Here is a 27,383-nt window from a genome sequence, read left to right as displayed (position 1 = left end):
TCGTGGTGAGAAGCAACATAAACATAGCAATAATCGCACTACTTAATGCAGAATCATACCAAACAATATCATCATTAGTGAGAGACATAAGTACCTTGGACCACCGTAGACATTGTCGGTTCTCCATGAAAGCAGGTGTCTAAGGAAAGTGTGAAATAAACCACTTGTACAGAAGAGGAACACAACACACAATAGTCCCACCACCTTTAGAATTTCTCAAATGCAAAGAGAAATACATGTCACCCAACAGAGTCAGAACAAGATTTCCAATCAAGAAGATTCTAATATAATTAACATCAACAAAGCCGTCAATATTAGGCAACAAAGCCAAGCAATAGATAAGTAATACCAGGATAGCTTCAAAAGCATCCATGCTACCGGCTTGAGAAAAAACAGTAACTCTATTAATGAGGAACTCAGAAGTCAATCTACGAATACCTCCTTTCTTCACTAGATGAGCATCAATCTCAGATTTCTTCAGATGAAGAGCTTCAACTATGACATGAGATATGGGAATCTCCTCCAATCCACTAAAAAGTACCTTGTAAGATATGGGCATACCCAAGAGATGGGCATACTCCTCTAACGTAGGCACAAGATGATAATTAGGAAAAGTGAAGCACCGGTAGAGAGGATCATAGAACTGAACCAAAACACTTAGAAGTCCTTCAACCACATCAGTAGATAATACAGACAAAAGCTTCCCATGATGTTGCTTGAAGTCCAAGGGATATAGTACAAAGGATGACAACTTCCTTAGCTATTTCAAATCAGGACATCTAAAACTATACTTCTTAGTGTTCCTTCGTCCATAATCCATGATCTGAAAATATTTGCAAATAAATCCTTAGTTTCCTTGAAATTTACTTTTTTGTGATGAATGTTATGATGTGCATGAATGCGTGAATGCAACAATCACAAACAAGGGATCACACACAAGGCAAACACAAATAAAGGTCAAGGGATGGATCAAGTCATCATCAAGATCAATCATCCATTTTGGTGGATTATGTTTTTCACCTTATCAACACCCAAGTTCCATTGATATTGACAAGACTTGATCGGATCAACCAAAAATCAAAGGGTTTGTTGTGAGTCACGAGCATGAAGTCGGGTTAAGAACCATCCCAAAGGAGTGTATTAAGGATAAAACCCTGAAGATCATGTTTTAAGAAGTTCCCAGAGTCTTGATCCCATCTATCGGATATTATAGGTTAGGATAACTGACTCATCAACCCATAATATTCTCAAGAGGAACTCGTCTGAGTGTAGTATCGCGTAACAACTGTTGTCAAGTCTACACCTGAACAGTCTCCACATTACGTCCTAAATAGGCCAAGTTGGGTTAAATGTTCTACGGTCATCAGCTTCTCAGACACCAAATCAAAGAAAGTAATGCATATCCACAAATAACTTGTGTGACATCAGTAACTCTACATAGGTCTCCACTGAGTAGATGGGTCTCAAGCCAACTTGTTAAGGACTACTCCACATAAGTTGATCATGACTATACCATCCTCATATCTTAATTTCACTCAAGTTCGGGTTAAAACTTATCTCACCACACATAGATCACCAAGCACAACAGACAAATTATATCACACAAACAAAATATACAATTATTAAATATACAAATATATACACACATAAAAAAGTAGGCTAAACCCACTGAGGACTACTCCCCAGCAGAGCCGCCACTTAATTTTTGTAACGGTAAATTCATGAACATCAAGCTATGGATAAACTTAATGTCAACAAAACCAGAGTCGTCACCGCGCTTTTATTCTTTACAAAGGAAAAGGGAAATGTACGAACAAAACCCAAAGATAAGAACTTTTCAAATCAAAACTAATAAAATGCCAGAGATTACAGGTAAGGGGGTTGGTTACACAGAGGGAAGGTGTTAGCACCCAAAGTGTCCTAGATACTCCTAGGGAGCCCTTTTTTATTTGTGCATGCATTTTTGGTATAAATGATGTTTGATGAAATAGAGTGTGGAGATGAGGAAAGAATCCATTGATTATATTTTTGTGTTTGACAAGACCTTCGGTCTTTTGCCTACGTACCAACATAAAAATAAGGGATTAAAACCTCGTAGCTCGTGGTAAAAGTTTCAAATAAGTTGGTGAAATGATTTTAACAAAAGTTTAAGTAAAAGGGGAAAAAAGGCCAAATGTTTGAATAGGGTTGTTAAATCCTTTTGTCTTTTGAAATTTGAGTCAATATGGTTAAATTTATTTACAAGTTTGATTTAAGAAAAAGTTTAAAAACTCAATGGCATAAGGCCAAAGTTTCTAATTGTTAAACAATACCTAAGTTTGAAATCACAAGCAAAGAAAACTTTTTTTTTAAAAGAGGGAGATATTTTGAAATTTAAGAAGTGGGAGGAGGTTAAGAGACTATCCTAAGCATAAATTAAAAGTTAAGAGTTAAAAAGATCTGACCAATGAGCTGCAATCCAACAGACAAGAATGTCATATAGAAACCCATTTTCCTATGGACTTTGATCAAGCAATAAGCAATAAGCAGTGAGCAATATCCAGACATCATAAGGATCATGGCATCAAATAAAGATAGCCACATCCAAGCAAGCACTCCAATAGCTAGCAGTCTTTATTGTCTTCCAATGTATCATATAAAATATTCCTTGATCAACTCAGAATAAAACATCATACATAAGATCAAAATAATAATTAAGCACAAAGACAAAGTAGCAGATGAATCAAAGAGATTCAAAGTCTTGCATCAGATGAAAGTCATTTGTCAAGAATAACTCAGTCTCAGATGTTGGCATTGGCCAAGTCCTTTAGCACAGGGAAAGTTGCCTAATTCTAAGTCCAAAAGTACATATCAAATCCCAACAGTCCATCAAATGTTTTTTAGGGTTTTTGTTGTTATTATGTGTTTTAAGGTCCTAAGACCTCAAACAAAATCAATACACAAACAAATATATACAATTACAAGATATGACTCAAATGAGCAAAGTGAAAATGACTGAAACATAAACAAGTTATATGAAATGTAAATGGCAATGAATGATAAACGACTGAAATTTAAATTGCAGAAGGTAAATGACTTGAAAGTAAAAGCATAATGAATAAGAGTTAGTGAATGGTTACTCAAATGTTAGTATTGAGTTTTAATTAATTAAGTCATTCTTTGGAGAACACTCAACCATTCATTCACAAGTATGAATCCTTAAACCAAGACATCTTCCATGAGAAGGACTCCAACTTGGATAATTCAACAAGTATGCCACTAGCTCCCATGAAAGGAAAAAAGTTCAAGTCTCCATAAAATTCCATGAATAATGGGAGACTTACAATCTCACTTACTAGAATGCTATGCCTTGAGGGTCAAATTTAGCTCTATGTTAAGAAATCATAATTGGACTTATGTAGAAGTCACAACTATCTGAGGTCTGGAAATAAAACTATAGGTGTTAATGCATGTTAGATCTTTGGTACAAAGAATCAAACTCCTAACACATACCACACACTAAAGAAAATGGGAGGGACCTATCTCAGTCATACTTGTATTGATTCATCTGACATAAGGTCATTGATGAATCATTTAGTCTTTAGACATTAGGGATTTCATTGGTCAAAAGAGGGAATGGGAAAGGATAGGGATGAAGATTAAGAGGGAGGGGAAGATAGAAACACAAATTGATCATGAGAGGAATTTCATCAAATCAAAACCATCCATTCATTTTGGAAGATGAAATGTACATTTCATCAATCCCCTAAATTCAATGGTTTTGAACCAACAAAAGTCAAATCAACCATGACCAAGGCCCAAACAGAAAGTCAAACATCACAAGACCATAAGAATAGCTCAACAATATTTTTACACATTTAATCAATTAAATAATCACATTAAAAATGAATTAAAATACATTTTAATTTGGTCAAAACTTAAAATCCCTTCAAAACACTAAATAAATGGAGAAGGGATTTATCCTAGGCCAAACAAGGTCAAAGGACCTTAGACAAAAAATTTCACTATTTTTAAAAGGTCAGAAGTATTTTTAAACAATTAAAAATATGCACAAAAACATTTAATTCATGAAAAATACCAAAATCAATCCAAAAAATAATTTTAATTCAGAATGTGGAAGAGAAAAATAATTTTTTTTTGGTGAAAGTCACATATTTTTTGGATTAAAAGTGGATTTATTATGAATTAAACAAAATAACATAGTTAAATGGAAAATCGAAAAATATGGAAAATCAAGGGCCATCAGATCTCCCTTATTAATTGAGGTGACAAATATGATGGCCAAGCGCGCGCGTTCCATAAACACCTCAGTCAACTGCGCCACACACATGGTAATCAAAAGCAAGGGCTAGGATTAGAACATTTCAAATGGATCAAAAGGTTGGGAGAGTGCCAACGCACCACCGAAGCCCTAGCTCCTGTCTTCTTCTCTGATGGACCTCATCGGACTGGTCCAACACAAACCTTCACCAAAATGAAAAAAAAGGACATGGTTTTAAAGAAAAAATAACTTAAAGAATCACTGATATAATTTTATCTTTTATTTAAAATTGGACAGTTGTATATTGAGTACTTGACATGAATATGAGGTAGTGTGTTTTACTACATTTCATTGCATTTTACGGTATATTGTGTTATTTTTAACTTGTGTTTTATTTTTTGATTTTTAACCAGATTAAAGATTATACATAATGGTTTATCGATCATTTGAACCCATTAAAGTTGGGGAGTCTGAGAGAGTCAGAAGCACCAACGAGACTAATTCTCCAAGACCATAAGAGATTGAGACATCATATCTCAACCCAAAACCTTAAGGTGTTAAGTAAATGAAGCATCTCTCTTATAAATTTAACATTCAACTCATTCATAGACAATGTGAGACTTTAACCACTCACACTTGCACCCAACATTCTCCTCCTACAAGTGTGTGTCCCCCATATTCTATAACAAGATCCAACACCGGATCCAACTTTCGCTCCCTCACTAAGCCAAATCAGGCTCTAATACCACTGTTAGGGAGTCTAGGAGAGTCATGAGCACAAATGAGACTAATTCTCTATGACCACAAGAGAGGGAGACGCCACATCCCAAACCAAAACCTTAAGGTGTTAGGTCATCTCTCTTATAAATCCAACATTTCACTCATTCATAAGTAATATGGGATTTTAACACTCACATTTGTACCCAACAATAAATTTGCAACAAAGTATAACATGGCAATCTCATTGATTGGTCTAACGGACCTTAAACTTTATCTTCCTTCTTCAAAAGATAAATAAACTTGTTCTCATGTCTTCTTGTTAAGAATAATTTTCTTTAGGTGTAAATAATATAAAGCATGTTCCTTATTTTTGTTGCAATTTCTAATTTCTAACGTCTATGCATGTATTCTAATTCAAATTTTATATTGAAGATGAGGAATATTAGGTATATTTAGGTGTCAATACGAGAGAACTTTTTTATTTTTGGGTTTTTTTAAGAACAACACACTTCTATGAGAGACATACCACATACTCATCCAAAATCTTAAAGTGCTAGACGTGAGGGTTCTCCCACTTATGAATACTTTTTTATATAATTTTATTGATAGATCATAAGTAAATGATAATTATGTTTTTGAGTAACTTTCTCTAGAACTTTTGAACTGTTTAAAAATTTCAGATATGTCAAGCCACTCTATCAGATTGAATATTGACACAACTATTACGTTGTTAAAGAATTTAGATCAATCAAAAGGATTATGCAACAATATTGGGTAAATGGATCATCTCTCTTATAAATCCCTTATTTTTGTTGCAATTTCTAATTTATAACGTCTATGCATGTATTCTAATTCAAATTTTATATTGAAGATGAGGAATATTAGGCATATTTAGGTGTCAACACAAGAGAACTTTTTTATTTTTGGGGATTTTTTTTAAGAACAACACACTTTTATGAGAGACACACCACATACTCACCCAAAACCTTAAAGTGATAGGTATGTGGGTTCTTCCACTTATGAATATTTTCTTATATAATTTTATAGATAGATCATAAGTAAATGATAATGAGGAATATTAGGCATATTTAGGTATCAACACGAGAGAACTTTTTTATTTTTGGGGTTTTCTTGAGTAACTTTCTCTAGAATTTCTGAACTATTTAAAAATTTCAGATATGTCAAGCCACTCTATCAAATTGAATATTGACACAACTATTACGTTGTTAAAGAATTTGGATCAATCAAAAGGACTATGCAATGATATTAGATAAATGAATCATCTCTCTTTTAAATCCAATATTTCATTCATTCATAAGTAATGTGGAACTTTAACCACTCACACTCGCATCCAACAATAAATTTGTAATAAAATGTAACATGTCAATCTCATTGATTGGTCTAACGGACCTTAAACTTTATCTTCCTTCTTCAAAAGATAAATAAATATGTTCTCATGTCTTCTTGTTAAGAATAATTGTGTTTAGGTGTAAATAATATAAAGCATGTTCCTTATTGTTTTTGCAATTTCTAATTTCTAATGTCTATGCATGTCTTCTAATTAAAATTTTATATTGAAGATGAGGAATATTAGGCACATTTGGAGGGTCAACACGAGAGAGCATTTTCATTTTTGGGGATTTTTTTAAGAGAAACACACTTTTGTGAGAGATACACCACATACTCACCCAAAATCTTAAAATGTTAGGTGTGTGGGTTCTCCTACAAACTGTTTAAAAATTTCAGATATGTCAAGCCACTCAATCAAATTGAATATTGACACAACTATTACGTTGTTAAAGAATTTGGATCAATCAAAAGGTAAATGGACCATCTCTTTTATAAATCCAACATTTCATTCATTCATAAGCAATATGAGACTTTAACCACTTTATTTGCACCCAACATTCTCCCCTACAAGTATGAGTCTCTCACATCCCATAACAGGATCCAACATCGGATTCAGCTTTAACTCCCCCACCAAGCCAAATCAATCTCTGATACCACTGTTGGGGAGTCTGAGAGAGTCGGGAGCACCAATGAGACTGATACTCCAGGACCACAAGAGAGGAAGACGCCACATCTCAACTCAAAACCTTAAGGTGTTAGGTAAATGGGTCATATATCTTATAAATCCAATTTTTTACTCATTCATAAGCAATGTGGGACTTTAACCACTCACATTTGACACCAGAATAATCAGTACACCATATCTACACCGTAATATTTTTAGAACATTTTAACCATGGCACAAAACCCAAGACAAGAAAAGAATTGTTAAAAAAACAAAATACAACTAACGATATATATATATATATATATATATATATATATATATATATATATATATATATATATATATATATATATATATATATATATATATATATATATATATATATATATATATATATATATATATATATATATATATATATATATATATTGTTGTTGTAAGTTTTGGTGTCATCCTAACATTTCTCTTTAGTTATTTGTATTTCTAAAAAAATAGTAAAACACGCATGCTAACTAACCCTTACATTTAACATGGTAGGTGATAACTACTTCCAATTTGCATCAATTTTTTTTGGAGTTCTTCCTTAGTGAGCTTTACATTTTATGTTTATATATATATATATATATATATATATATATATATATAATATATATATATAATATATATATATATATATATATATATATATATATATATATATATATATATATATATATATATATATAAGTTTTTGTTAAAACATGCCCATCAAATATCTATACCTATATATAAAGGGAATACATGATTTTGGAGTGGCCTAATTTTGATCCAAAAATACCCTTTAGTTTCTTTTTAAATAAATAACATAATATAATTTTAAAAATTAAGTTATTGGCAACTTACATCAGTTAAAAATAAAGTGGTTAGTAACTTTCTTATCTTTTAATTTAAAATAATTCCCACTTTCTTTTACTTAAAAATCATTTATTTCTTTTTCTCTCTCCCTTTTAGTTAATTCATAAATATTTTTCTTTCACTATAATTTTTTTTTTATATCACTTGGCCACAGAAGATGTTATATTAAAAATATAAAATCAACAACTTTGACGATGTAAGTTCTCTTTCTTTTGGTTTATATTGCATCATAAGAACATTAAAGAAATTTAATTATTACTTTTTTTAATATTAGTGAAATATAATAGAGAATCACATAGGAAATATAAGTCATGACAATATTTAACTTGACACTCTCTCATTAAGTCTGGCATATTCGTTTGGAATGGAATGATCATGATATCCTGTAAAAATTTCAGAAAATTTGAAAGTTTCAACTTAATTTTAAGCAGATACTAGAATTTTGTGAATTTACATTTTTTTTATCGTTGTTATAAGACAGATTCCAGAAGGGAGAGAGAGAGAGAGAGAGAGAGAGAGAGAGAGAGAGAGAGAGAGAGAGAGAGAGAGAGAGAGAGAGAGAGAGAGAGAGAGAGAGAGAGAGAGAGAGAGAGAGAGAGAGAGAGAGAGAGAGAGAGAGAGAGAGAGAGAGAGGGGTTTTATTTTATTCATTTAAGAATATTTTTGAATTCATGAATTTACCTTCTATTAGTGGTTTATGTAAATAAAACCATATATATTTACTAAGTCCATTGTTTTCTTTTTTTTTACCAAAATCAAAGTAATTCAGAAATAAGTCAGAGTTGTTGTTCTATTAAATCAAGACTAAAACAAAGTATCTCCATTCTTCAGGTATACATTTATTTGTGTTACAATAAACCTTATTATATTCAAATGAGTCAAATGTTTTGAATGTATTTCTTTGATGATATGACATTTTGTCATGTATTTGTAGTTTTATAAATCTCAAGAGTGCATTGATAAATGGATGTATGAAGAATTAATACAAATCTTTATAAGGTAAAAAAAACTATATTACACTACTTACTATTAATTTTACTATCTTTTTATCTAAAAAAATTTAATTTGAGAGTCTTACATTTTTTCTTTACCACGGAAAACAATTGCAGGGAAAAAGAAAATACTTCATATAAAGATTTCATGTTCGGCATTCCTTTTAGAGAATGTCATTGATTACACAGTATCAATAATACTTTGTATGCTTTAACATAATTTTGAATATCTTTGTTTATCATTTTCAAAGTGTAATAATATTATTTTTAATGCTACATACAATAGTAATCTCATAAAAAGAAAAATTTACATTTAATTTTCTTTGCTGTGTGCATTAAAAAAAGCGGACAGACGAGAGAGAGTAAAGAGAATACTGATATAACATTATATTTATTCATAGGGGATTTTGGTAAACAATACGAAAATGGTTTTTCCATAAAAGAAAGATGAATATAGGGGATTTGGGTAAACAATACGAAAGTGGTTTTTCCATAAAAGAAAGATGAATATTTATGATTATTATCGTTGCATTCGATCATGATTTTGGTAAACAATACGGGCATCATTACAAATAGACATTTCCAAGGGATCATATATATATTTAGGATGGAAGACTTAATTTAGAACTCTTACCATTTTCAAAGTGTAATAATATTATTTTTAATATGACGTACAATAGAAATCTCATAAAAAAAACAGATATTTATTTTTCTCCGCTGTGCGCATTAAAAAAAGCGTCCCGTGCCCGTCTGAACGCTATAAAGAAACTTTGCTATTTTTTTTAGAAGTAAGTTGAATTTTTTTAAGATCTTAATGCAAAATAAATTTTTAAATAGATTAGTTTAACAGATAATGCTTTAATTATTTTTTTATATTGGTCTGGTCTGTTTTAAGCTATGTTGGACTCAATTTATTTCCTCTTCTAATCTTGTTGATGAAATATATTCAACCTTAAGATTTTATATGTTGTTATATTTATCAAAATATTGTGACTAATGTCTCCCGTCTTAAGACTTTATGTGGCTACTTGCTAGCTATTATGTTAGGGGGAAATATATTATTTTGACATTAAATGTCACACCTACACACCGTATACGGTAGGTCACTGTTTGAATAATATTGAGTGAAATTTGGTTAATGCAATTCAGAGTTTGGTTAGTGTGTTTTGACAATAAAAAATAGTTTTAAATAGAAAAATAAAGTTGATTAATTGTGTATAATAAGTTGGTAAATATAGTTCATAATTAGATTATTCAATGTTTTGATATAAAAATATAAAATCTTAATGATGTGGATAATATTGATTAATACAATTCATAATGCATTTGGTTAGTGAGTTTTCAAACATAAAAAATATTTTAAATAGTAATAAAACTGTTAATGAAACAAATAGGTAAATAGAATATTTAAATATAATGAATAATATTTATTTGAATTTAAACATGTGATTTATATTGATATCATCATCTGACGTTGAGGCATTAATTTTTGTTATATCGTAAAACACTAAAGTGTATCAACCATGGTAGGAAGATAGTGCAGTTGATGCAGCCCTAAGAACCGTGGTTTTTGCAAGTATTATTAGCATGCGAACTAAAGGAGGTCTGTAGGGTTGGTTTTCAATTTATCGACCATGGTCTTTTGTCTATTTTTGTTGAGAGATGGAGCTCGGAGACATCATCCTTTCATCTACCCATCGGTGAGATGAGCATTAGTTTGGATTATGTGTCATGCACCCTTCATCTTCCTATCATAGGATAATTATTGGATCACGGTACCACCATGCATATTCAAACTAAAAGCAATGTCACAAGCAATAAATTTTTCACAACCAATCAAATTTAAAGATGTATATAATATAAAAATAATCTGATTTACATATACTCGACTATACAAACTAAAATGCACCGAAATTGGTGACATCATATAAATCTATTGGAAATTCCGCATTAGATTGTTTCCTATTTGATTCATTTTATATATCATTTTGTAAATCTATGTGCTTGCATATAGTGAAACTGATGATCCTAATGCTGACAACCTTTTCTATGTTTTGATAACGACAACGTTGATGAATGTTGAAGTTGGTGGTTATACCTTTCCAACACCTTGATGATGGCAATCGACATGGAGATATCTCAAGTCTCATCAAGTAGAATATTCAAGGTTCTAGTGAAGTTTTTATATGATCGATATATCTGGAAAAGGACTTGAAGGCTTCAAAATTGTGAAAGAGAGAAAGTGTGAAAGCTTGTTTGGTCATGTCTGTCTGAATGACTAGCGTCTTGTGAAAGTAGGAGAGTAAATTCTAAGATACTAAGAAAATACACACGCACACTTAAAATACTTTCAAGGCCTCTCTTTACTTAACAAAATCATCTAAAAATATTTTTAAGGCCTAACTAGTTGATTAAGGGACTGTCTGCTTGATTAGGAGAACTTTTATAAATGTCTAATTGATTAGATATTTTTCCTAATCAATTAAATGTTGGTTAATCAAGTCTATAATCAGTTATGACATTCTCTTAATGATTGGTAACAACTCTATGCAAAACCTTCCATTTTGAGTCAAGAAATTGATTATTTGAGGCACCTAATCAATTAGGACATTAATTTGGCTCATGGGTTGTTTCTTTTTTTAGCTAATTTTTTTCCTATATAAAGGAGGGTTTCCTTCACTTCATTTCATGCTAGAATTCAGAGTTTTCCTAAATCTTTACAATTTATCTCCCTCTTCCCTCTCTTTAAATATTTTTATTTCACCAAAGTTGTCTTAGGGTCTTGTAAGTGAAAATTACTCGTGGGAAAAGAGTTGTATTGGTGTTGTGTTATTGTTTTACTTTCAAGAGTGAGATATTCTTGAAGAATTGAGTTTGGTTCTTGAGATCAACCATTGTAAAATCTTTGTTTGGTTATGTAATTCAGTCTACAAAAGTTTTGTTTGATTATTAAGATTAGTTAGTGAAGTATCTATTTGATTCGTGATTTCATCCTATGGAAAATCTTCCTTTTGGTTGGAGGGATAATCCAGTGTAAAATATCTTCATACTCTTGTATAAAGGGTTTGTGCGCATAACCTGTAAAATCTCAATATTATAGTAAAATTTTAAGAAGATCTCTTCGTGATAAGACTATGCCAATGTTCGGTCGAACCTGGATAATTCTCTGGTGTCTTCTCTCTTATCTCTTTAAATTTTATTTTTACCTTACTTTTTATTTTCTTTCTGCTGGTTTTCACTTTGATCTTGTGGATACTAACATAATTTTCTTTTTAAGTGATAAAACCTTTAAATTAATCACGAATTTTGAATACCATAAGTCAACCTGCTCCTCATCCCCCTTCTTGTACTTGAAGTCACTTATTCGACACACTAAATTTGTCAAACTCATTTATCCTAACCAAGAAACAAAAACCCTAATCAACTGCTCTTTGGCATGGTTTCTCCATTGTGCATATATGTGTGGTTGAGGAAACCTTGGCTTTAAGTAAACTTGAACAAAATGTTTCATTTATTAAACTCATCAAATGCATATAATTTGGCCAATAGGATTTTTTGGAGGGCCATTTCGTATATGGGAAAATATTTCCAAGAAATCATGCCTTGTCAACTCGGCAAAAACTATGTAATATAAACTTGCTACAAGATGACCCATTTTAAGGAAATACATCCACTTTTCACTCGGTGTTGGTGAACCTATTTTAAAAAGAATCAGACATTCTAGAGTATCATCGTATAAATTATTTTATTCTCGTATAACCTCGAGTAATCTTCCTTATGAGAAATTAACTCTTTAATGAAATTATGACAGACAAGTGGATGATTATGCTCCACCTTACCTATTAAGGTTGAAACAATATGAAATGCACAATTAACATCACTCAAAACATCTAAAATATTGTCGATGTATTTTTACATATACACATGCATCTCCTCGATGTATTTTATTTTTGTTAATAGGAGGGGACGGTGCTTTACTAACGTGAGTGAGCACCCTTACTGGAAGGTTATTTTTTATTGTGAAATAAGAGAATTCAGATAAAGTTAGTCGACATGCTCAAAGAATGTTGGTGACTGCTTGGTAGATTTATCACTAGGAATAGGCTTGACCTTCTTTAAAGCATCCTTAGTTTTCACCATTTCATAAGTGGTTTCATATCAATGGTTTTTAGATAGGATATCCTTAGTTTATATCTACTATTAGATGTGCAACTTCGTATTATAATCAACTTTCATAAATCTTTCTTGAATCACCTCTCGTTATCGCATACTATAAATATCAAATTTTCCATCCTTGATCACACCATCATCATCAAACTTAAGCATTTTACAATGTGTGTTTACCTCATCCATATGTATAGATCTATCGAGCTTCATCTTCTTGCACAACCACACTTGGAGTTATTTGTACCATTTTTCTCTACATGCACATTTTTTTATAAATAAAATTCAACCAGGCACGAAATATATTACCACTCAACTATGAATACAAATTTGTCCATGAATTTATGTTTTAATAATATAATACTTTGACAAAAATATGTTTGTACCTCGTTGTGATGCAATACAATCATATTGTTCATTTCTTCTAAACCCCTTCAAAAATCATCCTCAGTGTCTTCCAACTATTTCTTTAATCTACTATGAGCATATTCAACTTTGTTTGTGGTGGTGTTGCCAAGGTGTCAAAGCTAACAAGTCAATTGTTGAATGTAATTTTAAGTGTCGGGTTTTTGTTATCGTCTCCACAGGGATTGTGAGATATCACCGCCTTTCGACAGTTGTTTCAATTCTTAGCTTAAGGTAACAATGGGGTTTTGGTGTTTGTCACGGTATCTTGCATAAAAGTGTAATAAAATGCGGTAAAAGTTTTGGTTTTAATATTTGAGAAATATTGCCAAAGTTAAGGTTCGACGATCACTTTGCATGTATATGTTCGATCAACTAAACTTATAAACTCCTTTAGATGATAAACTATTTCACAAAGTCCTCCCAATGTGTTTATCTCTAACACACATTGTGAGTTTTCCCATTTTGATCCATTGTTTATCTCTAACACAATCTATCAAAATGACAACTTTTTGGTTCAACCTTATGGTGAACATAATCATTCATTACTATCTCTAGCTAACAAACAAGATTGGATGAAAACCTAGGTTAAGAGTTGGTAAACATCTCTTGATCATAAACCAACACAAAGAGTTTTCAATAAGAACAAAGTTTTCACCATATATTCACCATTAAAGAGTTTACAAATGAAGATCCTTACATTTACACACAAAGCTAATGATCATCTACATCTAACCTTGACAAAATGAAGGACTTAGCTACTCATTTTCATGGTAGCTTGTTCAACAAGTTTCGGAAGAAGGTTGATCAACATCCGAGTCGAATAATCGAGATTGGATGGGAATCCACCTTCTTTTTGTGAAAGATTGTTAAGAGATGAAGAGAAATGATTTCTAGGTCACAAAAGATCCTCTAAGAGCAATGCTGGAAAAATATCTAAAAAGTACAAAAGTATGGAGGTGCAAAAGTATGGCTCCAAAAAGTAGCCCTTGCTACTTATAGAGCTGCTACTGAGTTGTCATGCTCGCTAGGCGAGCAGACTGCTTCGCCTAGCGAGCCCCTAAATGAGGCACCTGAGGCACCTGCGCTCAGAGAAACAACCTTTGCCAGACTGTCATGTTCGCAGGGCGAACAAAACCTTCACTAGGCGAAGGTCACGCTTCAACCTTCGCTCCAGCGAGCTTGAGAGGTTTTGCTACTGGAATGCTCGTTGGGAGCTCGCTAATGGCTCGCCTAGCGAGTGAGTGCTGGCTGCGTTTTTCCCCAAGTCTGGACGTGTTCGCTACACACCTCGCTGGCAGCTCGCCTAGCGAGTTTGTTGATGTTTGCCCCTGTTAAATACTGGAGCTTTTCGCTGGGCTCTCGCTGGGCGCTCACCTAGCGAGCCCTTCGCCACAGCCCTCGCCTAGCGAGCAAGCTGATGAATGCATCTTTTCTTTGGTCCCTTTGCTAACTTTCTTGTGGCTTCATTTTCTATTATTTCATGCCTAATTCCTTCACAATAACACACAAATCAAAGTGTCGCACCTCGAAAATAATGGGGATACGACTTCAAAGCGAAGCGCGATCGCACGCTCGCAATGATGGACTGAACAGAGTCGCCACCGAACTTTATTTATTCCTAAAAAGGAAAGGGGAAATATCGATAAAACCCAAGACAAAAGAAAGGATAAGATATGGTCATCGCAACCAATATCAGGGTTCGGGAGTCGATTACGCAAGGGGAAGGTATTAGCACCCCTCACGTCCGTTGTACTCAACGGGAACCATTAGGTCAGTTGTGTGCGTTAATGTTAGTTTGAAATGTTAGGCTTTTCTAGTTATTAGGTGGGAAAGAAAGAATAAAAGAAAGGAAAATGTTTTTGGATTTTGGACGAAGGACTAAACCTAAGTTTTTTATTAGTGGGCCTGACAAGATTTACAAATCCTGCTCCTACGTATCTCAAAAGAGAAATCAAGGCTTACGTAGTTCTGGGTAGAAAAATGTTTGTTTGTTGGTCGATTTTAGCGAAAGCTATATTGTATTAATCGACGAAAACATTGTTTTACCCAAAACAGATGAGGAGTGGACGCATACCACACATCGAACGGATTTATAAATCTACATTCGGAAAAGCGTCATTTATCTCTACTCAACAATCGTGGCCGAAACATTGTTTTGTATCACTTAAGACAATATATCTTTCATTTATGAAAAAGGTTCTTGATTAGTCGCACGGCGGCGAGAAAAGAGTTTGATTGGTTGGATGTATTTTGAGTGATGGCGAGAACTTGGATGAGCGAGATATACATCTCGAATCCTAGCCTCAGGAGTGCATGGTATACACCATGTTCCATTTCCATCTTTATTGAAAAAGTATTAAGGTAGGAATAAGGTATTTTGAAGTTTGAAAGACAAGTACTTGTGACCTACAAGCTCTTACAGCTTGGGTCTAATACTCGGGACTACGTCTGGACATTCCACCCAGGCAGTCTGTTTCTTTCCAATATTGCTAAGAAAATGATTCGAATATTTATGAATGTTTTGGAGGGAAGACGAATATTTATGGCTTGCAAGCTCTTACAGCTTGAGCCTAATATTCGGGATTACAACTGGATATTCCCTCCAGGTAATCTTTTTCTTCCAACTTTATTTAGAAAACAATTTGAATATTTGGAATGTTAAGAGGGAAGACGAATATTTATGGCTTGCAAGCTCTTACAGCTTGAGCCTAATATTCGGGATTACAACTGGATATTCCCTCCAGGTAATCTTTTTCTTCCAACTTTATTGAGAAGATGGTTTGAGATATTTGCAGGTGTTTTAGAGAGAAGACAAATATTTATGGCTTACAAGCCCTTACAGCTTGAGCCTAATATTCGGGATTACGACTGGATATTACATCCAGGTAATCTTTTTCTTCCAACTTTTATTTAGAAAATGATTTTGAATATTGGAGTATTAAAGAGAAGACGAATATTTATGGCGTGCAAGCTCTTACAGCTTGAGCCTAATATTCGGGATTACGACTGGACATTCCATCCAGGTAACCTTTTTCTTCACGTCTTATTTAGAAAATGATTTTGAATATTAAAGAGAAGACGAATATTAACGGCTTGCAAGCTCTTACAGCTTGAGCCTAATATTCGGGATTACGACTGGACATTCCATCCAGGTAATCTTTTTCTTCACGTTTTATTTAGAAAAACGATTTGAATATTAGAGTGTTAAAGAGAAGACGAATATTTATGGCTTGCAAGCTCTTACAGCTTGAGCCTAATATTCGGGATTACGACTGGACATTCCACCCAGGTAATCTTTTTCTTCCAAATTTGCTTAAGGAAAGGGTTTGAATATTATGTTTGATTTGTGAAATGATCTTGAAATGATTCACGTTTATTTTTGGAATGTATTTTGAAATTGAGGAAAGTTGAAATTGATTTTGAAATCAAATGAAATTTGAGTACGATTATTTACACGTGTAAAAGTATGGATATGGGTATTAATAACATAACTAAACTAATAGTAAGTATAACAAATATAAGCATGAAGATTTGCTATCTCCAAGTATTGAACCCACCCCCTAAAGGCAATGAAAGTAATCTCTCTCCACTAGGCCATTCATAATTATTTATTATTACAACAACAACCGAAATACATAAACCAGAACAGATTGGAATAAAAACTAAAAAAAGAAACTAAAATAAAGTAGTCTGTTAGACTACCAATTAAAAGTAGAAAAAACAAAGTCCCAAGACAAATAACCCAGCCGCCTGGCTGTTGGGTTCATGGACTAATAACTAATAAATTTCTAGGGAATAAAAAAGACAAAGCATTAATATTCACTATTAAATAAAACATAGGAAGCTTAAACGTAAAAAATTAAACGTTTGTTTTGTTAATAAATAAAAAGGGATAAATGATTAAAAAAAAAGGGTGAAAGGTGTTGTAACAGAACCTATTCCTCGTCCTCAATCTCTTTCAAACTTTGCTCACCTCTCTCAATCGCACACTCCCAAAATCACTCTCAACCTCGCGTCTCTCTCCCAATCGCCCTCTCTCACTATGAACATGCAAAAATTCCATGGCATCAAAAGAGAAGTCAAGTAAGAAGCTCACCTCCGGCGGTGACGACGGCAACGGCGAGGTTAAAATCTTCCTGCTTCACCTCTTCAACCTCAGTTCTTTCGCCGTTTCTCGATTAGGTTTCTTTCTTCTCTTTTTTTTGAATTAGGGTTTCGTGTTTATGGTCGCCTCCCTCTCTCTATTTTTTCGTGTCCGATTGATTAGGGTTTTCTCTCTGAATTCCCTCCTATTTATCCTCTTCAAATTAGGGTTCAGATTGATGCTCAAAGGTTCCAAAAGAGAAAGCTTTCAGAAGCACTTTTTGCTGCTCAGAAACGAGTTGTCTTGTTCGATGCTATCTTCCGGAAAGGTAATCTGCACTTTAGCTTTTTCTAATCTCTTTTTGTCCCAATTCCAATTTGGGAACTTTTTGGAATTTCACTGCTTGGTAATAATTAACCGTGCTTTACTGCAGTGACTTAAATGGAGCATTGATTTTTAACCGCCTTCGACCATGTGAAGGAATTTGTAGACATCCATCTAAGTGAAGCAGTACCAATAACACCTCCAGCCGGTAGACCATCAACGAATGGCGTCTTGAAGATGTTGATCGTCTATGATGATGCTTCACCTCTTAAGAACTCGAAATGGGAAAAACAGGTGAAATATTCAGAATATCAGTTAAGAAGTTTGCATTTGAGGCATCTGTATTAACTTTACTATGTGCGAACTTCAACAGGTACAGGAGGAATGGCCGCACGGCATCCTTGAAATTGAGAAGGCAAACAAGGACTCTCCTGGGATTTGCTTTCTAATGGATGGTTAATCGTGTTCAAATCATCCCCATCAACTGCTATATCTGAATCACTTTGATCATCTTCCTCGAAACCGGATAAATTTCCATATGCTATAGCCAACAGCGCAAAAGTCGTGTTTCCCTTTTCAGTATTTGAAGCTTCCATATAACTTTGATCAGCAATTTGTGCCTGTTGTTCAGAAGACTCAATAGGAACATCATATAAATCATTTCCGGCAATTCTGTTTTGTTCATCCTTTGCCGAGTGCATGCAGCAGATCACTATTCTGTAACACATCCTGTGCAAATAGTTCTTTAATTACGGTTTGTCCTACACCCTTCTTCTTATCTTTAAGTCGAGAACTCCTTGGTCTGACACTGATGTCTTCAGGGATTCTAGAACACATAGCAAGGCCAAGGTCATAAAGCAACTGGAAATGTGAAACCATTGGAGGATAATTAATTGAAGCCCTCCTAATAGCAACATCTTTAGCAACCGTCAACCATTCAGGTGTTGCAATGTCAAACATCATTAGAGGTTTCAAAGAATTGCCATTATGAGGCAAAGCAGGCATTGACATAGCATCTCTAGGAGTATGAGTTGAGGGTGTTGAGGGTGCTGAACTTGGGGAAGGACCCGCTGTATTTGCTGTTCCTGAACTATTTGCAGGACCTGAAGAAGATACAGTCTGCTTTCTCTTTCTTCCAATCTGTTTTTTTTGTAACCTGATCATTTCCTCTATATGAGTTTGGAAGTCATTTGTGGTTGAAATTGAATTCTAATGAAATGATGGTTTATATGTTGAATGATGGTTTATATGGGTCTGTTAAAACATGATGCAGGTGGAACTCCATTGAGCTATTGTAGCACCTCAAATTTGCACCTATCATCATGCATACATTTTCATATTAGGTCATAGCATGTCATGGTTCATTACATAGCATTGCATTGTTTCTTTTGCCTCAAGAGCAAGCAATCAAGAATTAGGTCAAACTAATCTCCTGATCAGTCAACCAAGCAAGCAAAGGGATTTCTCATTGAATCAAGGCCTTGGGGTTTGTCCAATAAGTTCACATGACTTGGAGGTCCATTTGAAGTGTTCAAGTCAAGGGTTGAGGGCTCAGAGGTCAGCAGTTCATACACAGACAGTCAAAAAACCTAAAAAAAAAAGTCAACTGTCAGTCAAAGCAGTGGATGGTGGTCATTCTTGTGGAATTTGGGCACCATGGTCAATAATCAAGAGTCCATACAACTTGAGACATCATTTGAAGTCAAGTCCTCAAGGAATTAGGGTTTGGAAGTCATCAGTCAATGCACAATCGGTCAGAAACCCTAAAAGTCAACTGTTGGTCAACTGTCTGTTTAATCAGTGATTGGATGATTGGAATTGGTTTGTGAGAGCTCATTCATGGTCAAATAGTCATCATATATCATGCCAAACACCATCATGGAAGAATTTGAAGCCAGATCAACAATTTCCCAAAACGGAAACTGGGCCTGTAACTGAAACCTGCCATAAATGGAAAGTCTTGATCCTCAAACTTACATTTTGATACAAGCCTCAAATGAATTTTTGCCCAACATGAAAGTTGAAGATCTTGTTCTCCCATTTCCAAAAAGTCCTAGAACTCTTAATTCCCATGTGTGGTTGGAAAGTTATGATCGAATCGATTTCAGAAAATCTTGAACTTCAAAGGGCCATATCTCTCAAACCGTTTGGCCAATTTTGGTGGGGTTTTTTCCTACAAGTCACATTTGATCCCCTCTTTCCAAAAATATAAATTTCATGAGCCAAAACTTCACCAATCAAAATGGCATATTTTGACCTTTTTCATTTAAATGCAAGTTTGACCAAGAGTTGACTTTTTGATTTAAACATTTTTTCAACATTTGGCCAATTGGAACAGCTCATAAATGTCATTTAGAATGTGTTTGCAAAGTCAAAATATGCAGTACATGAGGCCATGGCTTGGTTGCTTGAATTGTAAGAAAAGTACAAGTTTCACTATACCACTCCATGCTTGCATTTGAACCATGCCTTGGTACCTTCAAACAGAACTTTTAGAGGCCATTCTCTGTCAATTGAACACATCTTAGCAGCCTAAAACCTCAGAAAAAAGGGCCATGCTTGCTTACTTGAATTTTGGGACAAAAGGACAAAACCAACCATACCTCCATGCCTTAATTTGTACTGTCCAATAGCAGTTTGGACAGCACTACTTTTCTGTCAAGAGAAAGGGCATGGCAGCCACAAAAAAAGGGGGGGTAATGCAGCAGAAATTCATGAATGAACTTGACCCACACTTTGCTTGGTACTAGAACAGCAATTATGCAGCATTCTGCTACCAGCTTGAGATGAAGTTGAAGCCATAACACAAAAACAGACCAAACACTCTTCATTCATTCTAAAAACCTCACCCTTGCTATGCACTTCATTTTGCTGTCAAAAACAACCCTGTCATGAAAAACCAGTAACACCCTCCTAATTCACACCTTGATATTTGGCCTTTGTTTTGGTCTGTCCAAAAGACAATGACATAACTTAACCAACAAGCATCCCAAGACCATTTTGGCCAAGGCAAATGGATAGGGAAAAGCTCATTCACAAAAACTCACTGACTTTGGCATGTTAAAATGGATTCTGCTCAGATCCAAGAAAAAGGGAACCCTACCATTTTGCATTTTCAAAACCTCTAGTCCAAAACAAAAGCCAACCCAACCTTGCCTTGCCTTGCTTGGTAACAGGACTGCTTCACTATTTGCTGTCAAGAAGAGTTTCTAACCACATTCCACAACCACATAACAGCATTCATTGAGAGGGACTGATTTTGGCATGTTGCAATCTCTGTCAAAAAAAGAATACCAAATAACCAAAACTCTGCTTGGCCAACCAACAGTAACCTTGTTCACCAATTGTTCATCATGGAGTAGCTAGCCAACAAACCAACATTTCCTGCTACAGCAGACACACAAACCAACAAACCACAAATCATTGAACCTCATCCATTCACCAAAAAAAACCTGCTGACTGCCCTTGCCTTTGCCATTTGCATTTTTCTGTCCAAGACACAATAGCACCAAAACCTAGCATAAACCAAACCTGAAGCTTTGCACCCTGCTAACCAACAAAACATGACCAACATCATACACTCTCTAAAACCATTTTGCTGCTTTTGGCTATTCCTCCCATCTGTCTAAGCTTCCAACCAAAACTGAGCCCTGCATTATTTCTCAAAAAAACCTGCCACAAGCAGCATACCACAAGGACCTTCACTCATTTTTCAACCTTTGCCTTGCTAACATGGCATGCAATCTGCCATAGACCAACCTAACAAAAAGACATAACCAACCTCATATACCCTCCCAAATCACACCTTACTATTTGATTCCCCATTTTTCTGTCCAAACATAACAAACCAATCTTGCCTTGCCAACCATAGCATTTTGTTCATCCCAATTTCTCATCATTGCCAAACAGCAGCCAAAGGCCATTGGTCACACCCTCTAAAACCTGATCCTGGCTTTGCACTTCTGGTTTTCTGTCAAAAAGCATCAAAGTTACAACAGACACAGTTACAACAATCCCCATTGCAGGTGTTGCAACAAAGCCAGCAACAGAGGGTGACACCAAATCATCCAGTGGCTCAAATGTCTCAACAAAACACCTCGGAGCAACAATTGCAGCTACAGTTATTGCACAAATTGCAGCAGCAGCAACATCCAACAACATAGCCAAACCTCAATATCATTTTCTGTCAAGAGAGAAACCAGTAGCAGTCACTACTTGCAGCCAGAACAAACCAATTTCATTGATTCATACTCATCCTAAAACACAGTCTAAGCATCATTTTGAACTGATTACAATTGCCTTCTCATACCTGCAAGCAGCTTTGGAGCAATTGGTTTTTTTCCTTAAAGCAATTTCCATAACAGCACTCGTATCCCTCCATTTCAAGCATCAATAAGCAAAGCACTTCAAACACTCATCACTTGAAGACCTAAAGAGCATCTGTTCCAGGCTAGAAGGACCAAACAACCACTGTTTCTCATTCTGCTTCAAAATTGGTAAATTTTCAACCTCCCTATTTTGACAAATTGATGCATGCTTAATGTAGATCTTTTGATGCTGATTTCATGGATGGTTGTAGTTTTGAGAATGGTCAAGTAATGGTTGAGATATTTTGAAATGAACATTGATGATCCAAACTTGTCTTACCTATTTCTCTTTGCCTAGCTTGATTTAATGAAAACCAATGTTGGACTCATGTTGTATGTTGTTTGATGATCACAATGGTATAGCCAATTGCAATTTTTAGGCAAGTTTGAAAATCACGATTTGGGATGCCACTGTTCATGAAACCCTAGCTTTGAATTTCCCAGATTTTTCCCCATTTTCGTGCTGCCTGGTTTAAACTCCCTCACCCAATCAAAACATTTTGTTTTGTGCCCAAAACGACTGTGTTTGGTTAAGTGAATCATGATATTACAACTTTGCCATTCTTGCTCCATTTATTTCATTTTTATTTCACATTTTATAGCCAATCTTCCAAAAATCATAACTTGCTCATTTTTGATCCAAATTCAATGGGATTTTTTGTGTTGTGTTCATCATGATCTCTACTTTTTTATCATTATTTTTCCAGAATTTTTGGATGAGTGGTTTTTTAAATGGCCTTAGGGTTTGTGACATGTGACCAAATTTTGTACACCTTGCCAAATCAATTGTGAAATGATGAGAATGTATCCAATGGCTCCCAAATTTTTTGTGCTTAAACTAGACACATTCATGGTGATTTTGGTGTAGAGTTTGTGAATGTATCATTTGTGGTTTGTGAGTTATGATTTTTTGAATTAGGGTGTGACAATTTGTGTCACACCATTGATGACCAACTTCATGATTTTCATTGCCATGCTTCTTGACCTCCAAATGACTTGATTTTTTGCATGAGCTTACTCTTGTATGTCTAGTTTACTTGTGAATTTTCTTGGATTTAATTGAACTATTTTCCATTTGTTTGAGATTTTTCTTCCCTGCCTAGTCAAATGTTGACCTTGTGTGACACTTGCTCCCATTTCATTTGTGAAATTCTCATACTTTATTAGATGGACATGAAATTTTGCATGAGATAACTAGACATCCTCATCTTTGCCATGGCTTTAGTCCCATTCATTTATCATACACCATTCTTGACTTATGATTTTTCTAAGTTGATGCATGTTTGGTTGACTTCTTTGAGCATGTTCAATTTGGCTTTGACTTTCTGATTTTCATTGACTGCCTTCCACTTGCCCAAATGGGATGAAATTTGACATGCTTACCATGCTATGTGTTAGGTTTGATCATGATTTATTTGATGATTTTTGGAAAATGTTTAGATTGCTTTTGATGCAAGTCTTGCTGTTGACTTCTATGAGCTCCTGTTTGCCATGTTTTGACCTAAATGGTTCATGAAATGATGATGATGATTGATATGAATGTGAACCCAATTGGTTTTGTTTCCTAATTGTTTGAACATGATTTTGGATACTTACCCCTTGCTGTTTGGACTTTCTCATTCACTTTTGACCCTAGGCTAGCCCTAGTGGTCCTGTTACTCACCTTTGAGTTTGTGATTTCAGGTTGACCATCAAATGGCCATTAAGACCAATTCTTTTGATTGAGCTTACTCAAGTATCATTGTCTAACCTCTTTGTTTTGTAGGTGGCTTGGCTCACATGCCCTAAGCCTTGTACCCTGCACATCCATGTGCCTCTAATGGACTGTTGTTGTCTGTTTCTGTTTGTTTTGTTTGAAGTTGTATACTAACATCTGCTTGACTGTTTCAGGTGCTTTAGTTGCTTAGTTCTTGGTGAACTTTTTGCTTTGCTTTGCTTGTATAAGCAATTTGCATTGAGGTATGTCTCTTTGTCTTCATGTAGTCTGGAAGACCTGGCCTGTTACTTGGCCAGGCAACTGTCTGAAGTCCTCCTTAAGAGGCAATGTTTGTGGATGTTTACTTTTGTCCCTGCATAGAGTCAAAGTCCTCCTAAGTGAAGAGGCAATTGGTGGAAGGTAGGGATATGCAATCTATCCCCCACTATTCAGTGTGTCATTTGCTTTGCTCACACCACTGTGTTGATGCATTGCAGATACAAACCCAAGATCTTGTGCAATTGCACAGTTGAGTCAGTATCAAATGTGTAGAAGGGTTCCCACTTTCTGAACCCACACATTCTTGTCTTGAGCTCTCCCAGGCCAGGGATAAGAGCTGTGAGGTCTCATCCTCACTTCATCCTTTCATCTGCTTCACCTTAGCCCCTCAATGGCAAGGTTAAGAGCACATTCACCCCATTCCAGAGGTTTGTTTGTCGAGGTTGATATGACCCCTTGACTAAAACCTAACCCTTGTTTGAGCCACTTGTTTGTGTATAGCGTGTGCTATCTGTGCTTATAGGATTGTTTGACTTGCTTCCTGTGCAAGTTAGGATTAGTTTAGACTTGCTTCCTGTGCAAGTTAGGTTTTGCTTGGCTTGCTTCCTGTGCAAGTTAAGTGTGTGTGGCTTGCTTCCTGTGTGAGCCATGCTTAGGATAGGTTGGCCCTTGTGCCATTTAGCTAGAAACCATAACTTAGGGTTGATTTTGCATGACAACATCTAGGCTCGAGTCGTAGTCTCCCTAGAGTTGTGTCTCCCTCTGTTATCTGGTTAGGCTAGTCCTTTATCCCTGCGTAGGGGAACTACATCGCCCTGATCTTCATACCAGATGAAGTATGTAGGCAGGAGATTGAGCTGATCTCTCCGGGCGCCCTTTTTCTTTTTTTGTGTGTGTTGTCTGACCTTTGCTAGGCTCGAGTCTGTGACTCCTTAGCATTTGCTGTCCGTCTGTTTGTGTGTGTTTGACAGTTATAGGCTGAGTCCCCGACTCCCTATCAACCTGTTGCGTGTGTTTAGGTTCGGAAGCTGATGTAAGTCCATCGAGTGGCATTTGGGTTCCAGTGTGCGTGTGTTTTGGTTCGGATGCTGATGTAAGCCCAGTGATTGGCATTCGGGCTCCACGTTTGCCTTTGCCTGTGTTTGTTTGCGTGCGTGTTAGCCGAGCTACGAGTGCTCTGATTCTTCTCTCGTCCGAGAAGATACGTATGCATAGGATGCGACATCCTAGCGAGCATGTGTCGTTTCCCCAGTCCGAACTACTTCGACTCTGATGTCTATGTCTGATAGACTAAGTAGGCCCAGGATGCGATATCCTGCCGAGTCAGTCTCTTGTTTGTTTTCTTGTGTCTCTTTCAGCCAGTGTGTGTGAGTTTGAGCATTGTTTAGCAACCAATATTCCTTCCTTTTGTGCGTGGATCCCGTAGAGTACTACGGATGCGTAGGGGTGCTAATACATTCCCTTCGCATAACCGACTCCCGAACCCATTCTCTTTGGTCGCGAGACCATGTTCTTTTCCAGGTTTACTCTGAGCGTTTCCTTTCCCTCTTTTGGGATAAATAACGCACGGTGGCGGCTCTGTTGTTCTTTCTTTTCCCGCCGGTTTTTTGCGCGATGCGACAGCTATTGCAAGTAAATCTCATCTGATTTTCTGTCAATTTCGTTTCAGGTTGAAATGCATTTTGCAGATGAATGCCGTTTCAGGCTGGCTAGGAATGTTTACATGTTATATGCAGCATCAACATGAGTATTGCATCTGGCTGTTGTTGATGTGCTGCCAACACTTACCTTGCTGCAATGGCATGTTTAATGCATGACCGTATTATGGACACGCATGAGTTGTTACTGTTACATGTCATGTTGCAGATTGTGCCATTTCTGCAAGCCTGATCCAATTGTTATGCATTGTAGTTTGTGGATTAAGCCTGCTTTAAGTTGCAGTTTTTGTTGATTGGCTTCCGTTGTTGCAGGTGCATTTTCTGGAGTGCCATAACTGACCCGTCTGCCTTCACTTTCAAATTGATCAATCGAAAGCTGTCTAACCATGCCACCTAATGCTTCACCAGTCTCTGCAGCAACAACTACAGCTCTATGATGCAGCCGAACTCCACCAGAAACATTGTTATTTGACCCTGAAGGATTCGATTAAAGATGAACCAGGAGGTGTTTGAGCTTGGCGGATTGAAGAACTTTACAAGAAAGTTCATGCTGTTATTCATCTTGCAGGTTTGATGGCTGCATCTGAGAGGCTTTGGCTAGGTTGGTAATGCTGCAGTTATGTATTACTGGAAATGTATGGTTAGTGAAATTGGTGTATGTCGGCATTGTATTGGTTAATATGTGACTGTTTGCTGTTGGACAAGGCCGACACTCACTTACGGCAATTTGAATGATTCCAAATGGCTTGCTGCTATCATGCTATGTTTTTTTTCTGTCATGGAATTTTTTTGCAGGTAGTTTTGATAGCAGCTTGTTGTGGTTAACAGGTTTTATTGAAGAAATGAAAGGTTTGCTTGTTTAGAGTTAGGTTGGGAGCTTGGGATGAGGTTGTGTATGTTGTAGTTGAGGGGATAGAAATGTAATGAAACATTTATGGCATTTTATTTTGTATGGTACGTGATGAATTGACTTTGTATGGCGTTTCGAACTTAAATGGAAGGTTTATTGGATATTGTATGCAAATGGCTCTTTATTGATTTTCATGGAAAGTTATGAATGAGAATGTAGTTGAATGTATGGAATGTTATGAATGAAAATGTAGTTGACTGCATGAAATGTTATGAATGAAAATATATGAGTTTTGGATATTTGATTATAAAATGGATAATTGAGAAGTTGGTTTATAAAATGGAAAGGACTTTTAGGCCTAATCCCAAAACTAACTTAAATATCCATTTAAATAATAATAACAAATCAGTAAAAACCAAATTAAAAATCAAATTAATTTATAATTCATTTAAAATTACTTGGATGTCAACTCTAACATTCATTTGGGAATAAAAATCGATTAGAGTTTTAATCATTAGCAAAAATAAACAATTAAGATTAAATTGACAATTGGAATTAAACTGAATTTGAGATTAAAATCAAATTAAAACTAAAGAAGAGTCAAGATATTAAAATCCATTTTATACTGATGAATGTATGCAAATGCAAAAATAAAAGAAAAAATGGAAA

The sequence above is a fragment of the Lathyrus oleraceus genome, chromosome 3, assembly GCF_024323335.1.
Source record: "Lathyrus oleraceus cultivar Zhongwan6 chromosome 3, CAAS_Psat_ZW6_1.0, whole genome shotgun sequence".
Lineage (NCBI taxonomy): Eukaryota > Viridiplantae > Streptophyta > Magnoliopsida > Fabales > Fabaceae > Lathyrus > Lathyrus oleraceus.
Note: the sequence above shows the minus strand (reverse complement) of the source record.